The sequence below is a fragment of the Sus scrofa genome, chromosome 4 (genome assembly GCF_000003025.6).
Source record: "Sus scrofa isolate TJ Tabasco breed Duroc chromosome 4, Sscrofa11.1, whole genome shotgun sequence".
Lineage (NCBI taxonomy): Eukaryota > Metazoa > Chordata > Mammalia > Artiodactyla > Suidae > Sus > Sus scrofa.
In genome coordinates, this window is record NC_010446.5 from 72,317,450 (window position 1) to 72,335,580 (window position 18,131).

At 42.2% G+C, this 18,131-nt stretch overlaps 1 long non-coding RNA gene across 1 annotated transcript in view; it reads left to right on the plus strand.

The window, feature by feature from the left end:
* LOC106510074 overlaps positions 1-14,964 on the plus strand; it is a 185,268-nt gene extending 170,304 nt beyond the window's left edge. Inside the window, exons 4-5 of the long non-coding RNA XR_002343297.1 lie at positions 8,853-9,007; positions 14,471-14,964. This is a non-coding gene — a long non-coding RNA (uncharacterized LOC106510074). The remainder of the gene's footprint in view (positions 1-8,852; positions 9,008-14,470) is intronic.

The window sequence follows — 18,131 nt, forward strand, 5'->3', positions numbered from 1 at the left end:
TAAGCAAAATTCTAAAAAGACATAAAGTCAAAATTTTATACAATGGTCTTCTTTTGAACACTTTTTTTTGGGGGGGAGGGATCTTTTTTAGGGCCACACCTGCGGCATATGGAAGTTTCCAGGCTAGGGGTCGAATGGGAGCTGTATCTTCCAGCCTACACCACAGCCACAGCAACGAGGGATCCGAAACACGTCTGCGACCTACACCACAGATTGCAGCAACACTGGATCTTTAACCCACTGAGGCCAGGGATCAAACCTGCATCCTCATAGATACTAGTTGGATTTGTTACCGCTAAGCCATGACGGGAACTCCTATACTGAACTTTTTTTTTTTTTTTTTTTATGGAGCAAAAAGGAGGAAGAAAATCAAAGACACTAGAAGCTTGGGCACAAATGTTCAGTGCTGTGCTGTGCTCAGGATTTTATTCCAGTCTCTCCCTCAAGATAGCTGCTTAAGGAAAACTCTTGCTTCCCTGCCCCACCTGTGGGTCCCAAGCCATGTTTAATTCTTGTGTGTGAGGCCCCCATGGCCACATGTGTGAGGCCTCCACCCTCCGCCATGCACTTGGAATTCAAGGCAGCTCCATCTCCAGTGTCTCTGAGCAGAGTCCTCCTCTTGCATAAAAACCGACTTGAGTTACAGGCAACCCACTGCACCAGGTGCCAGGGCCACCAGCATGAGTCTCAGGAGTAGAATGCGAGTATGAGATAAATGAGGCATAGCGTGAAGACTACTGAACCAAACATATTATTCACCATGAGAAGAGCTATTCAGGACACAACAATTCACAGTAGAGTTAAGGGAGAGGAAAACCTAAGACAGGAGAAAACCACATCACAATCTTTAGCCCAAACTCTAGAAAAAGGAAATTGAAAAAAATGTAATATATTAGGTATATAATTTATCTGTACATAATTTCATATTTATACATGCAAACTGACACCTAAGGGGAGATGAATAAAATGTGAGTGAGTTAATACCGTCTCATGAGTTCATCCAAGACTTATACCCAATCATATTGTCGTCTTCAAGGACTAACAGGAAACGTTGATATTTAATGAAAAACTCATAATCGAGTGCAAGAAGACTCTAAAGTGGTCTATGACATCTGACCTGGGAAGATAGCGCTCAGGGAAAATATGTTGATTGTTAATCCAATTTTAGACTTTTGAAATTGTCAAAACTGGCATTTTCAGCTCTGCAGCCGGGTGAGTGCTTATAACAAGTATTCTTTTGCTTGTCAGGAATCATGCTCCAGTTTATCTGTGAGCACCAGCCTGCCACCATCCCAGTCAAAATTACTCCTCAAGGGCTCATCTCAGCCCCCAGTTATAGAGTTGAATATTTATCAGCTGAGTCGCCAGAACAATGAAGCCCAAGCTTGCAGTATTTAAGTGACAATGTCCAGACTTGGTGGAAGAGCCCAGACAGACAGGCTCTTGGCTCCACAAAGTGATCCAGGATCCCAGGTTGTTTTCACTTTGTTCTATCCTCAGCCTTTCTAAGTTCCCCCAAACATGATTGATTGCTAGTACTATTCTAGATGCTTAGGAGAGAACTTGATGCATTATATACAACGGATGCTCGAGGGCATTAGAGCTCAGTCTTTCCTGGAACCTCTGGTGGAGGGAGGCTATTAAAACACTGCACAGATGTAGCAGGAGTAATCTGGTTTGTGTCTGCATTTTGGCAAATGGAAAAGGAAACTGAGAAGCGTGTTCTCTAGAGAGATAGCCTCGTGCCCAGATAAAATTTAGGGAGGTATTATTACTAAAAGAACAAAGAGGGAGGTATACAGTGGGTGACAAAGAGCAGTCCATGCTTGGGACACAGTGATCCAAGTATAGCAGTCAACAAGCACCTTATTCCTCCAGTGCTGCTGCAAGCACGCGTGCGTGCACACACACGCACTCACACACACACACATTCACATGCACACTTGAGCAGATGGTGCTGCTCTTGTGGACACTATCTCTAGTGGCAGAGTAGGGCAAAAAGGTAAGAACAGGTAAACCTAAGGATATCCTTCAGTCCTTCAAATCATGTCTAAGCTGTCCTGGGCTTCTAAAACATGTGAGCAAATAATTCCCTTTTTTGTTTAAGCCAATTTCAGTTGGGTTTTCCTCTTCTGTCATAAAATGAGCCCTTACTAGAGAAAAGCAGCTCCATTGGCTTGTATAACATTGTGATGTGTACTTTGTCATTAATAATAAGAAACTCAACCAACACTTATTGAAATTTGATTGTGAATTAGGCACAGTACTAAGAAGCTTTCAAACTTCTTTTCATCGATATCCTATATCTACACCCTGTTACCCACATGGTAGCTATCACAATCCCTGCTTGTTTATACAGTTTGTTACCTGTCTGGTACCTGTCCCTTTAATAAAAGATAAATTCCATGATAACAAAGACCTTGTCCATATCTCTGGCACATAATAGATGTTCAAGAAATATCTGCCAAATGAATGATTACATACCTCTCAAGCCTATGTGCTTAAATATTATGGCGTGTTCCCTTTCCAGAATAATAAAAAATCGTCTTATTTGGGAGATTTGAGATTACCTTGTACAGTCTACTCCTCTAGTGGAAAAAGAAACTGAAGCCCAACGCAGTTATATAACAAAACAAAACCCTGAAACAATCTCTGTAGAGATGATTTCATCCTAATGGCTTAAGGATGTACTTGTAATAAATAGAAGTGTTGATTTGCTACTTCGACTCCTCATTGAGGCCATTCAATTTTATAAATCTCATCACTTCATCGTTTCTACCTCACACCTCTCCCAGTCATTAACTTATGTTCATTCACCATCTTCACTTTTCTAAATTCAAGTACCATTTAGTCCTATCAATAAATTTTGAACTTAATAATTTCTTATAATTTTTATCTATTCTGAAATTTCAGGAACTCATATTGCATAAATCCAATGATAAGCTACTCTTTCATTATGTGGCATTTATGATTTAAGGTAATCCTTAATTTTAAGTAAAAATATAATTGAGGAAAAAATACCATCTTCCTTTTGAGAAAGCAAATTACAGCAAAAAAAAGTAAGGAATAAAAATTAAGTAAGCATTAGCTGTGTGCTCTGCATAATAAATGCTCACTACAATATACTGAGAAAATATATGTGAAAATAATTTTTTCATTAGAGTAATTTGTAAAAGTCGGAGACAGATGCAAATTCTGCCAAATCGGTAGTGATATCTCCCTTTTAATTCCTAATATTAATAATTCGTACTCTCTTTTTCCTGATTTCACTAGAGGTTTGTCAATTTTATTAATCTTAAAAAACTTTTGATTTTGTTGAATCTCTGTTTATATTTCATTAACAATTGCTCTATTAATGTTTATTCTATTTACTTTACTCTTCTTTTTCTGACACCTCAATGAAATTTCAACCTTTTTTTTCCAAATCTGTCCTTTTAAAGGTATGCATTTACATCTAAGTTGTGCTTTAGAAACATTCCACATGTCATGAAATGTAATATTTTATTTATCATTCAGCTCAAAATACTTCCTGATTTTCATTATGATTTATCCTTTGAGTTACAGGTTACTTAAGGGTATTTTGAAATTTCAAAACATACAGGAATTTTATAATTTTCATTTTGTTATTGATTTCTAACTTAACAGGGTTTGGTCAAACTTGATATGATTTCAGTGCTTAAAATTGGCTAATGTTTGTATTATAGCACAATATTTGAGGTTTTTTAATATTCATTCATACGATCTCCAAAAGAATATGAATTTAAATATATAGTTGTGAAAAAAATAAATAAATAGTTGTATTGTTTATAACATCTATAGCTATTCATTTTTATGCTTTTTCCATCAGTTTTTGAAAGATGTGTATTAAAATCTCCTATTACTTAGGAACCCTAAGGCTGCAGGTTCAATCCCTGGCCTTGCTCAGTGGGTTAAGGATCTGGCATTGCCGTAAGCTGTGGCGTAGGTCACAGACACGGCTTGGATCTGGCATTGCTGTGGCTCTGGCATAGGCCGGCAGCTACAGCTCCGGTTGGACCCCTGGCCTGGGAACCTCCATATGCCGTGGGTGTGTCCCTAGAAAAAGACAAAGGACAAGCAAAAAAAAAAAAAAAAAAAAAAAAAACAATAACAAATAAAGTAAAATCTCCCATTACTATGTTTATTCATTGATTTCCCTTTAGGGAGGAGGAGGGGCTTTATGATAAAGTGCATACAAAACTTGAAATTGTTGAATTTTCCTATTTCATTAAGCCTTTTGTCATTATGAAATATCCCTATGAGATTACCTCTAATAAAAAGTACTCCCAAGAGCAATAGTCTTTCCTCTGCCCATTGTAGAGGAGAACTGGTGATATTGGGATCACTTTAACTGAAATTCAAGACTTGCAATTTTATGCAAGACCCAGGTGATCCAAACTGGGGCATCGATGCCTTCAAAAGAGTGGCCACTTCCAACTCACCATGATATTAAGAGTTTAGTTCTTCAAGTTACCAGGCCATTTTGGAGGGGTCTCCACTTCTGCATATTTAATTTTAGTTTCTATCCGCACACCTCGTAAAGCCATCAGGGAAAAGTACAATTTGTTTCTCAGCAAATAATCTCAAGACCAAACCAAACTGCTTCCCTCATGCTTGTACTGTTAACTGCTCTGAGCCGGTGTTCTCTTGTAATGTTGGTCTACTATTTTCTTTCAGTTCATGCAATTTGATACTTTTGTTAAGAAATATATTATATATATGTATATAATTATACATATAATAAGATACAGTATACACATATTCTATGCACACATTTTAGCTGATTTCACTGAGATAGTTGGTCCAATCAACTTAGCCTGCCATTAGTGAAAATAGATATATCCAGAAAAGTGTAAAGGAAGGGACAGGAGCAAGATTCAAAATCCTGGCTCTTTGGTAAAGATATCAGACCTGTCTGAACTTCAGGGGTTAATTTCCTGCAGAGATTAAGATAAGTTAGGTACCACATCTGACACAATGCTAGGCGCAATGCCTTTCTCTTTTTATTGTTACATGAAGTGGTTCCATTTGAAGGCTTCTTCAAGAAGGAAATGGAGCATATGTTGGGTGAGACCAAATGTTGGGAGGAAGAAAGGTAGTTTGAACTGGGGAGCTGCATAATAGACAAAGCAATAATAAAATGAGGTTTCTGAGAACAGATCTGTCACTCTGAGCTGGAGTGAAAATAGAATCACATGGCGTGTTTATATAGAGTCATTTTACTCCCTTTTGTCTGCCTGTATAACTAATTTCTGTCTTTTATGACCCAGTTCAAATGTCACCCCAGGGTCAAAATGCGTATTATATGAATGAATGAATGAATGAAACTGTTTATCAATCAGATTTTTGTATGAGGAGTTCCCGTTGTGGCTCAGTGGTTAACAAATCCAACTGAGAACCATGAGGTTGCAGGTTCCATCCCTGGCCTTGCTCAGTAGGTTAATGATCCGGCGTTGCCGTGAGCTGTGGTGTAGGTCACAGACTCGGCTCAGATCCCGCATTGCTGTGGCTCTGGCGTAGGCTGGCAGCTACAGCTCCGATTCAACCCCTAGCCTGGGAACCTCCATATGCTGCAGGAGCAGCCCAAGAAATGGCAAAAAGACAAAAAAAAAAAAAAAAAAAAAAAAAAAAAAAAAGATTTCTGTATGGAAAAAAATTATTAACGCCTTGGAAAATGTCCGGAAATACTCCTCACTGTATATTCTCAGTTTTTTACTCTAGGCTCTCATTTCATATTTCCAGTTACATATGAAAATAAGTTCAGCTGCGTAGCCCAGAATAGCATGAATAAACCTAACATGGTCTTGAATTTCCTTTCCGTACCCTCAAAGACATCCCCACTCAACCTTCTAAAGCGACTTTCTTTAAAGATCTCAGAGAAGGTGCTATAGTCTTCCTCAGTCCAACAGCCCTTTTTGTCCCAAATCCTTCCTCACACCTCAGTTAAGTCCTTCTTGAAACTACAGAGCTAGTTGAAATATGTTTGGGATTTTACACTTTTTAAAGTCCAGTTGCCAGACTCTCAAGCTTTTTCTAAGGCATCTGTTGTAACTATGTTCGATTACAGTTCTTTCCTTCCTCCCTCTCCTCTTCCTTCCTTCCTTTTGTCCCTCCTTCCTTCCCTCCTCTTGCCTCTCTTTCTCTCTTTCCTTAAAGGGTTACTGTTCCCATTCTCCACTGTTTGGTGGATTCTCCCTGCCTAGCAAAGCCCCAGGGTGGCAGACTGGCGGAGAGCTAGTAGAACCAACTCTGACTCCAAGAAAGCAGCTTGTCTGCTGTGTCCTTCCCTTTCTCATCCCTTCGACTTTGCAGTCCCCCTACACTTCCCCCACCCCGTCCCTCCAAACGCAACCTCAGATGCTTGTCCTCACTTGTCTTTCCTCTCGGTGTTGACAGTTCTCCAAGTCTGCAGAGAAGGAAGGAAAACTGCACCTCCTCTTAGGGGAGTTTGCATTTGCATCCCATTTTCATTTCATTATGTGTCCGTGCAGATCTGCAGAGATAGGACATCAGTTCATCCAGCTGAGTGTTTTCATCCCACAGAAGGTAAATGCCAGCCTCAGACATGCCTTTATCCCAGTTGCCCTTACTTGGTTCTCTTCTTCAATTCCAAAAACATTTATGATAATGAGTTAGCCTGGCTGCCCTTCTCTGGGATGACCCTTCCCCCCAGGCCCTGTGGTGTTGGTGCGAGATGTCAGAAAGGCATAAATTCCTGTTAGGGAGATTTCAGGGAGAAGCACGGGAGCCTCCCCCGGCATCCTGTCAGCCCAGCTGTGCTCACACCATCTTCAGCTCCAGGGCTAGCACAGGGCCAGGTGATGGCCGCCATATTTCAGGTGACAACCAGGCAGGAAGGGAGATTTGAAATCATGGCTGTCAGGCTAACAACTAACATTTGTATAGCCTTTAAAAACCTTGCAGAGGGCTTCTGGTTTAGCCACTAAGTCACCACAGTCATTCTGGAAGCTAGGTGTCTGTCTTATTATTCTCACTTTACAAATAAAGAAATGGAGCCCCATGAAGATATTATAAATAATATTAAGATTACACTGCCAGTAAATTACTGAGTCTAGTAACCAAACCCAGGCCTTCTGACTCCAGAACCAATGTTCTTAGAATTTACTTAAAATAGCCTTCAATATCACCTCTATTTCTACTGGACCATAAGTAGAAAAAGCCTACAATATGTGCATGAGCTTTCTCCAGACGTGCAGAACTTCTGGTAATTTATTGCTAGAAAATAATTAGAAATATGAATTAATTTATTCGTGGGAATTTCAGGTGGGAATGGCATGAAATTATATGCACACCTATGTTTATATACACATGTATGTATATGGCATGTTTTTTATGTATAACCAAAATTAGTACAGCTGGATGGCTCCTACTTAGCCACGGTAGTCAGGGACTGGTAGATCCAACTGGATTCTCACTAATTTTCAAATCTCTCCCCTAATGTAATGGAGAATAAAAGACACAAATGCCAAGAGGAAGGAAACATGCATGTAACAGCCCTCCTGCTGAAGTCTTAATTCTGCAGAAGGCCTCTTCCCTTAGGGCTGTCGCCGGGGCTCCTCTGTGAGATCTGCCACCCTTTCTCTATCGGTTAGCATTTGTAACAAATCACCCCTCAAATTTAGCTGCTTATAACAACAACCATTTATTTAGCTCCTCTCCTAGGAAGTAGGAGAGTCATTAAAAAGATTAAACTATTCTGGACCTAATTCTGACAAAGAATTGGTTGATCAATGGATTGGTTATATCTGCCAAGACTTTGCCTCTGAATAAGGTTGCATTCATGGGTACTGGGAGTTAAGACTTGAACACATCTTTTAGGGGGGCAAAATTCAGCCCACAACACCCACTTATGGTTACTAAGCAGCGTCGCCACTGGGCATCAACAGCCCAGAGGGACTTACAAGCTAGTAGTAACTTGGAAAAGTCCCCAGGAATAAGACAGTGAAGCTGTATTCCCTGATTAGGTGGTTAAGTGTAAACCTAGTTTCTGTTACTCCATCTTTTCTGGAAATGGAAATCATGGTCTTTTGTTAAAATTGTAAATGTCATAACCTCCCTTGATAGTTACATACTCTAGTATTTAACAAAACACACCGTGGCCAAAAGCTACTGTAAATTCAGCAGCTCTTTTAAATACATTACCTTCTTTATCCTAACAATATCTACATATATTTGAAAAATAATGGCAATTGTATTTGTGAGTCATATGATTTATTTTGCCTGCAGACCAAATTTAGTGTGCATTACAGATTTTTTAAACCCTTATAAAGATGGTTCTAACAATCAAATTATAGGTTCTAGGAACCAAGGACAAAAAGAATTTTACATTAATCTCTTCAGATCTCTAAAATAAAGTTTTAATGTAATTATGGATATTCACTAAAAAGTAAGAGTGATTAGTTCAGATGGAACAAGTCATTTCAATCTAGTTTCATTTTCTTTAATCGTATGTCTATCAGATGAATATTCTGGGGGACTGTGTACTTACCTTCTGGATTTCATTAAGATCACTGGTATTCTGCATTATCCTCTGTGTGTATGTGAGTATAGAAATGTTAGCGAGACAATAACCAAAGAGCAAATTGAAAAGATGCCGATCCAATGCCATTCTAGAGGGAAAACACTAAATGACACATTTGGTATCTCAGGCAGAATTTTCCCAGCTTGTCACAAAATCTGTTTCCTCCACCTCTTACTGGGCACAAGGCTAGAATTCCTACCCTGCTCTGCCCTTCCAGTCACAGAAGTGATTCGTGCCTGGTGCAAAGAAATATCTCATGGCCAATTTTCCATGCTCTTTGTTCTCCCGTCAGCTGAGGCAGGCAAGTATGGCCTCCTTAAAGGACACACACTGAGGTGGTGGAGGCACAAGAAAAAAGGAGAAAAGAATAAAAGCACAAGAAAAAAAAAAATCGCTTCTGGAGAAGACTCTTCACCAACTCGGATCCCTCCTTTGTGTTTTCTATGAGTAAGTGGTAAATTTTTTCTATTGCGTTTGAGCCGATGGAGGAGGAAACATTTTTCCTCTACCCTTCTTGGTTCTGTGGCTGGTCTAATAATCAAATTAACATAGGATAGCTTGTAACAGGAGGAAAACAAACTTAATTATGTAAGTACAGGGATCCCGTAAGAATATGAGACCCAAGGGCAAGATGGGCCATTGAGGTTTATATGCCCTCCTGCGCTCAGGAATGGGGTGGGGCCTGAGGCCTCAAGGGGGAGGAGGGTAATTCAATAAGAAGAGCAGATGTTGGTTAATGAGATGTTTGCCCTGCCCTACAGATGGGTCATTCAGATAAAGGTTATCTCTGGTAATAGCTCTCTCTTTGAGTCGATGGCCCAGTATCTAAATTATCTTAGGAAAGGGAGAGGCAAATGTTTCTTGCACCTGTTGGGTCCTGATTGCTTTCAGCTCAGAAGAACCCACACGCCAAATTGGCACCTTTTAGGGTCATGTTTTCTGCTCCCATTCAGGACATTTTCCAGATTTTTTTGGAAGAGGAGGAGCTACCCTATGTAATGGAGCCTCAAAACATGGTGCTTTGCTGCTTACATTTTTATAAACTAATCGGATCAAGATAAAATACAGTTTCACAATGAGTATTATTAATTTTTAAAACTCCTTAATTTTTCATAGTTTATTATTATTTTATGACACTTCCTACGTTTAAAGTCATACAGGCTCATTATGTATTTTGTAAAAATTTGCTGCTCTTTACAAATAGAAAAATGAAAAGGAGATAATAGCAGTCTTCTGTAATAAAACACTCGAGGAAAACTCCAGTTAACTCTACCAGTTGTCTTGAAGCTCAAACTCAGTGTTCTCAGCGCTGAACTCAGGAGCTTTCCCCACATAAGGTCTTCTTCCAGCGTTTCCTACTTCACCATCCCCCAGCCACAAACCACAGTTGTTCTTAACACCCGCCCCTTCATGTGCCCTTACTGTAAACTGCAAGATACAGTGAGTAGACGACACAGTGGCTGATGAAATCTCAGCATAGATTGATATGCTAGAGTCATGGACAGAATCTAATAATCCCATCCCAAAGCCATGGGTTGGGAGCTTGGGTGCAGGCAGACTGGGCAGAGGAAACCAGTGATCAGCAAGACTTTGTGAAGGGGACCTTTTATTCTCTGAGTATTTGCTTTTGTTATGCTTCACATTTTTCCTGATGAAAATCCAACCCCAGGTCCAGCTCGAAAAAATCTACCTCTTGCATAAAGCTTGGCTTGACTCCCACCCCCCCACAATCCAGCTCTAGCTCGGAGTAATTTCTCCCTAACAAAAAGATTTTGCATCCAGTCCATTCACGTGGTGCTGATTTTTAGCCACACACTCTTAAACTTATTTTGTTAAGGTGGCTATACATGTTGTCCTAGCTGGAGTTAAGTAACTCCACAGCTTGTGAGGGGTAAGGACGGTGGCTTGACTCTTCTGTGCACTCAGGGTCTGGTACAGTGCCTGCTCCCTTAGCATGCTCATTTTAAAGAGAAGAATGAACAAATGCCTGCTGACTTATTTCAGTCTCATGTCGCCCTGGGCTAAAAGTGCCAGCAAAGCCACAAGAGAGAGGAGTTGGGGCAGGGTGGGGGGGGGGGGTGAGTAACTGTGTCCTGTCCCACCTCCTTGTCAAACAGAAGGCAATGGACCAGGTTTCCTGCATTCTGACCACCGCCTGGAGCACGTCTAGAAGATCAAGATTTCCAGTTACATTAAAAAAGGAAATTGGAATTCCTGTCGTGGCTCAGCGGAAACGAATCCAACTAAGAGCCATGAGGTTTCATGTTCGATCCCTGGCCTCGCTCAGTGGGTTAAGGATCTGGTGTTGCCATGAGCTGTGGTGTAGGTCACAGATGTGGCTTGAATCCTGAGTTGCTGTGACTATTGCAGCTCCGATTGGACCCCTACCCTGGTTACCTCCATGTGTGGCAGGTGTGGCCCTAAAAAGAACAAACAAGCAAACAAAAGCCATAGATAATTTATAAATAAGTGGACATGGCTGTGGTCCAATAAAACTTTGGAGTTCCTGTTGTGGCTTAGCAGAAACGAATCTGACTAGTATCCATGACAGGTTCCCCTAGCCTGGGAACCTCCGTAAGCCGCGGGAGCGGCCCTAGAAAAAGCAAAAAGACAAAAAAAAAAAAAAAGACAGAAACAACCAAAGTCTTGGGAGAGAAAAATCATTGCTTAGAATTTGGGGAGATATGCTCTTTTACAAAACTGCTATGATGCTTTCATGAGCTCAGGAACCTTTGGCATACCTGCATTATGCTATATAATTCTGCTGTGTGATTTTCACACCAGCTTAGAGATGAGCATGAGTACTCTTCTTTTGCCAACGATACAGTCAAGGCTCAGTAAGGTCTCTGAGATCATCCAGGGCTGCTCAGTAAACGGGTGGTGGGGGGGCGGCAGGGGTTAGGGGAGATGGAGGCTGGAGTTCAAACCTGCCTCAGCCTGATTGCAAAGCTGAGCTCTCCAGAGCCACATCACTTTGAACATGGCACCATGCCTAAAAAAGCTTGTCGGAATGACATGTCTGTCATCTGTGTTAGCTGCAATTGTCATTGCTGCTCATGATTGCTCTTGGTTTAGGATGATAGAGCAGCTAAAGTTAGAGTCGTTCACACATGGTGGGAGATCAGTAATACCTGAGAGAGAGAGGGAGGGAGCGACAAAGATAGAGAAATGGGGGCTAGGGACAGGAGAAGAGAGGCCTTTGCTGATACTGTGCGAAGAGGCACGGTTCTGAGGTCTCGTAGACATGGCTTCAAATCTGGCTCCCCACACAACAGCCGTGTCACATTGTACAAATGAAGTCAACTTTCTTATCTGTAAAATGGTGTGACTGGTAAGGGCTCCTTTGGGGGGCAATGATATGCCCATCACCTTGATTGTGGGAATAATTTCCCAGGTGTGTACATATGTCAAACCTTACATGTTTATTCTATGTTAAATTATATCCCAATAAAACAATAATAATAATAGTAGCTTGTGTATCTTTATTTTATTTATTTATTTATTTATGTATTTATTTATTTATTTTTTCTTTCTGCCTTTTCTTGAGTCACTGCCGTGGCATATGGAGGTTCCCAGGCTAGGGGTCTAATTGGAGCTGTGGCCACCGGCCTACTCCAGAGCCACAGCGACTCGGGATCAGAGCTGCATCTGTGACTCACCCCGCAGCTCACGGCAGTGCTAGATCCTTAACCCACTGACCAAGGCCAGGGATCGAACCCGCCACCTCATGGTTCCTAGTCGGATTCTTTAACCACTGCGCCACAATAGGAACTCTGCTCGTGTATCTTTAGGTTGCTATGAGGATTAGAGTTAGTATGTACTTAGAGGCCTAACCAATGTAACCATGTCACCAATTCTCAATAAAGATAGCTCTTGCTACTGTCTGAGGATCTAGGTCTTGTTTACTTAGTTCAAGGCTATTTCTGAAGAATCCGACCAGGAACCATGAGGTTGCAGGTTCGATACCTGGCCTTGCTCAGTGGGTTACAGATTTGGCATTGCTGTGAACGGTGGTGTGGGTTATAGACGTGGCTTGGATCCTGCGTTGCTGTGGCTGTGGTGTAGGCCGGCAGCTGTAGTTCCAATTGGACCCCTAGCCTGAGAACCTCCATATGCCACGGGTGCAGCCCTAAAAGCACAAAACAAACAAACAAAAACAAAAAACAAGTTTACTTCTGAATCCTTTACATTAGAAGATATTGCAGCATAGGACAGAGCAAAGAACAATCCCTCCATGGAATGTTTCTTACTAGCTGGTAAATAAATAAATCCCTTAAGCCATGTAAGCCTCATTTTCTTCTTCTATAAAATGGGGGCAAGAACCTACCTCAGTGGTGATGAAAGAAGCAAAAAAAACCAAAGTTCTTAGCTTCATGGAGCTCTTAGGCTACCAAAGGAAAAATTACTCTGACACCACCTGTTAAAACAGTAAAGAAGACTATTCAAGATTCTTGCAATAAACGCCCTGAAAAGAGATCAGACCCAATTCTGAATACAGCCCGGACGAGTGGAAATTTCTGGCTAAGGTGGAGGGAGGATGAAGGACAGTGTGCCAGGAGGAAACGTCGAGGATAGGATTCCTGCTAAACTGACTTAATGGGATCCCTGCTGAAGGCAGGCCGGGGGCAGGCGACATCGAGTGTGGTGGACAAGGAACCCGACCAAATACCAAGGATGGGGGTGGCGGGGCTGGGGGGTTGGGGATCTCTCAAAGCTGGCTTAGCAGGATTCTTGCTAAGACTGGGCTCTGCCAGCCTGGTGAGGACGGGGCCACGGGCTCAGAGTTTCTGTCAGTCCGGTTCTTTGAATATTCAGCTGGGCTCAACCCTTCTGAAGAGCAAATGTATAGTAAAAATGTCATTTAGTTTTGTCATTTAGCCTCTTGGTTATGAATTCCTCCGAGGGACAAGGAAGCTGGTGGGAGAGACGGGAGCTAATTTAGAAGCACAATCTTTGGGAAAGCCTGGGTGGGAGAGTCAGAGCCCCTGAGGACAGAGATAGAGGTAAATCTTCCTCTCTTTTCTAGTTTGCTTAAACTTCCAGAATCGTGATGGAGGCTCTCCTGGGCTGCCTGGGTTGGCTGGCTCTAGGGAGGGTCTGGGAGAAATGTTGCCGAAACTTGGCCTCTGTCTGCTGCTGCCAAATAGAAACTTGGAGACAGAGTTTTGGGTGAAGGAGAAAAAAGCAGATTTATTGCTTTGCCATCCTCCCTCCACCTTAGCCATAAATCTCCACTAATGCCTTAACATCTGTGTCCCCCCCTTAGGAGAAATTAGGAGATGGTTTTATAGTTTGGGAAGTGGAAAATAGGGCTGTAGATAAGGATCAGGGGAGAGGCAAGTTTGCATTGTTTCTCAAAGATGATGTTTAGTAGCCTCAGGACTGGTCCCGGGGGTCCTCCTTCTTCATCAAGTAGTTCTTCCATTTGTTGGGGGTTTCAGTTCTGCAGAAAGGCTCAAAGATACTGTTAGGTAAATTCCCCTGAGGAGGGACCAGAACCTGCCTTGTCTCTTGACTGTTCCTCCCAGGTCTCTGCATCCCCTCTCCTCTCTGATTAGCAACTGCCCTCTGGAACTCAGGGAAGGTCATGGAGGCTGAAGTTTAGGCCCTAAAACAAAGAAATGGGGGACACAGAAAGGCTTCTGTTCCCAGGAGCCCACAGGACCCTGCTCAGTTACAGAAATAGTTTTGGGGGGGGGTTGGTTGTTTTTTTTCACTAAATACAGATTCATAGTGAGGAATCATAATGGGTAAAACCAAGGCTAAAAATGCAAGTGTTCCCTAGCCTGTCAGCAGATACTGCTTTTAGTTATTTTTTTAATGGCTTATTGACATACTATTGATAGTGATTTTTAGATAGACACTGCAATTAATTCTTGTAATCAATATGCATTTTTTTTTTAAATCAAGGTGAAATCCAGCTGAATTCAAGAAGTTGTTGAGGAGAGCCTTCCCGGTGTCATCTGAAGCCCAGTCTGTGCTGAGCTTCTGCAGGACACTTTCAGTTCCTTCCGGAACAAGTCAGGCCAGAGAATAAATGGAAAAACACCTGCCTTGGCTCACTAACAGTGGACTGGGAGATAAAAGGTCCCTCCTGGGGAAGCGTCAGTCACTTTACAGTGTCAGCAAGAAACCAAGTCAATGTGCAAAGGAGCTATAAATAATTCCCAGGGCCTCCCACAAATTGTTGGAGAATGTTCAGAAAAATCAAGCTGCTCCTGATCACTCTGAATTCCTTTCCCAGGTGTAGACAAAGGTTCAATGTCCCTTAGCCCTGGCCCTTCTGGGCTCTCTGTTGGGGACACTGCCCTCTTCTCTTTCTGTTGATCATGTGACAAAGTCCCAGAGCACTGTCACACCTCCCTTTCCCCTCGTGGCAATCGATTAAAAGCAGGAAGACTTGACTTTCTCTGTGCCTTGACTTACAGTGTTTTGCATTCTCAGCAAGCTTTTAATTCCTGATAAATGACTGAGTGCCTGGAAAGGAGCCGTCCCACCGGAAAGACTAGAGAGCTTGGGAGGCTGAGGAAATAAGTGCTTTTCCTCGATTCAAATCCAGTTTGGTTAATGGAGAGAGACTAAAAAGCCATTCACCAACAGAGAAGGAGCAGATCTCCCCGATGCAGCAGTCTTTGCAAAGTCACTCCTCTGGAATTGCTGTGAACTGAGTGAGGTGTTCCCCAACACCTGCCCTCCCCCCACACACACCCAACTCATAGGGAGAAGCCACCACCTGCTAATATGGCTGGATTTGAAGATAGAACCCTTGAAAGTAACTAAGGTTAAAGGAGGTTTGAAGAGTAAGCTCTGATCTAATAGGATTAGTGTCCTTACAAAAAGAGAACAAGACACCAGCAGCTCACTCTCTGGCTCTCCCCTCCCCCACCTCTCTGCAGGCACATGGAAGGAAAGCCTGTGAGCACATAGCAAGAAGGTGGCTGTTTACAAGCCAGGGCCAGAGACCTCGTCAGAAACCAAATCAGCTTGTACCTTGACCTCGGACTTCCAGCCTCCAGAATCCTGAGACATGAATGTCTGTTGTGTGACTTCTTTATTTTTTTTTTAATTTTTATTTATTTATTTATTTTGCTATTTCCTGGGCCGCTCCCACAGCATATGGAGGTTCCCAGGCTAGGGGTCTAATTGGAGCTGTAGCCACTGGCCTACATCAGAGCCATAGCAATGCAGGATCCGAGCCTCATCTGCAACCTACACCACAGCTCATGGCAACGCCAGATCCTTAACCCACTGAGTAAGGCCAGGGATCGAACCCGCAACCTCATGGTTCCTAGTCAGATTCGTTAACCACTGAGCCACGACGGGAACTCCAATGACTTCTTTATTTTATAACTGAAAGTTTGTATCTTTTTCCCACCATCCCTGATAACTCCCTTTTTTAAACTGAGGTTGAATTTGCACACAGTGAAACGCCAGATCTTAAGTGTACTGTCCCATCAGTCCTAACGGATTCGCATGGAAGCGCAGAACACTGTCGTTGCCCTAGACAGTCTGCCTGCCCCTCACCACCAGTTCTTGTTCCCCAGAATTAACCACTATTTGGGTTTCCATCACCGTAACATAGTTTGCCTGGCTTAGAATCGTATATAAGTAGAATCATATGTGTAGGTTTTGGCCGGTAGGGAGGTCAGGCTTCTTTCACTAGGAAAATGTTTGTGAGATGCCTCTATCTTACACATGGCATTAGTTTGTTCCTTTTGCATTGCTGAGTAATATTTCACTGTAAGATGCACCATGGTTATCCATTCCATTGACGGGCATGCGGGATGCTTCCAGTTTGGGGGCTATTTATACATGAAGCTGCTATCAACATCCTTGCACATGTTGTCCTCATTGCTCTTGGATAAATACTTAAGTCATAGGGTAGGTATAAATTTAACTTTAAAGACATTGCCAAATAGGATATACCACTTCACGCTCCTGCTGGCAGTGTCTGAGCAGTCAGACTGCCCCACCTTATTTCTTTTCAATTCTTTCTTTTTAGGGCTGCTCCTGCAGCATGTAGAGGTTTCCCAGGCTAGGGGTCTAATCAGAGCTGCAGCTGCTGGCCTACACCACAGCCACAGCAACACCAGATCTGAGCTGCGTCTTCGACCTACACCACAGCTCATGGCAACCCCAGGCCTCCAACCCACTGATCGAGGCTGGGGATTGAACCTGCATCCTCAAGGATACTAGTCGGGTTCGTAACCTGCTGAACTACGACAGGAACTCCCTGCCCACCTTATTTTTCATTTTACTGGGTATGCAGTAGTCTTTCATTGTAATTTTCACTTGCATTTCCTGAAAGATATTGTGTGCTTTTTTGCATGTTTTCTGCCATTTCATTAGCCTGTTTTTGTGAAGTGCTGAAGTCTTTTGTCCATTTTTTATTTGGTTGTCTTTTTTATTATTAAGTCGAAGAAGTTCTTGATATATTAGATACAAGTCATTTGTCATCGGCATGTGTGGTGAATTCTCTTTCCCAGTCTGTAAATTGCCTATCAATTTTCTGGATGGTATTTTTTTAATACACAGGAGTTTTTAATTTTGATAGTCTAATTTATTAATGCTTATTCTTTTATGGTCTGTGATTTTTATGTCCGTTCTAGGAAATATATCCCCACCTCATGGTTGTAAACCTATCTCTTTGTTTTATTCTAGTAGCTTTATCATGTTTGCTTTTTCACCTAGGTCTGCAATCCATCTTCAGTTGATTTTTGTGTGTGGTATGAGATGAATAAGTTTCTTTATTTTTCCAAACACAGTTGTTCCAGCCCTGTCAGTTGGATAGATTTTCCTTGAATGCCTATGTGTGGACTTGGCATTACTTTGATATGTTTACATAAAAAAGAGCTCCCTGGAGTTCCTGTTGTGACTCAGTGACTGACTAGTATCCATGAGGATGCGGTTTCGATCCCTGGCCTCACTCAGTGGTTTAAGGATCTGGTGTTGCCACTGAAGCAGAATAATGAATGATGATTTAGGTAGTTAGTGTAGGAACATGGGCTTCGAAGTATTCTTTGATATAGTTGTTGATTAATATTTTGATGTATTCTTTGATATAGTTGTTGATTAATGCCTATGATTTGGGAGTTCCAGAAAATAACCTTCTCACAGGCCTTGTTTTCTGTAGAAAATGCATCTGCTTTACATCTAGGTGGACATGAATCTCTAACTCACTCATTGACTGATGGGGAAGGAATGAGAGGAACAGCTACTCCCAGTCTAGGGGAAGGAAAAACAAAGTAGGCGTAAAACGTATGGGGCAGACTCATCTCTAAGACCCCTGTTGGATAAGGCCTGATACAGGGGAGGGGACAAGCCCAAGGGGAAAAAGGAATGATGTCTAGACCCCACGTTGGTACCCCCGACCTTAAGAAAGAAAAACCTCCATAGAATAATAAGAAGGGGGCCCTTCCTCCCCTTCGCAGGATCTGTGCTGGGAGCTGTTTGCTTTCCTGTAATCAAGACTTTTGCTTGCTTGCTGCCTGTGTGTGTTCTTGAAGTTCATTCTTTGGCTCCCAGAACTGGAACCCAGATTCCGGTAACATCTTTCCAGTGTCACCACAAG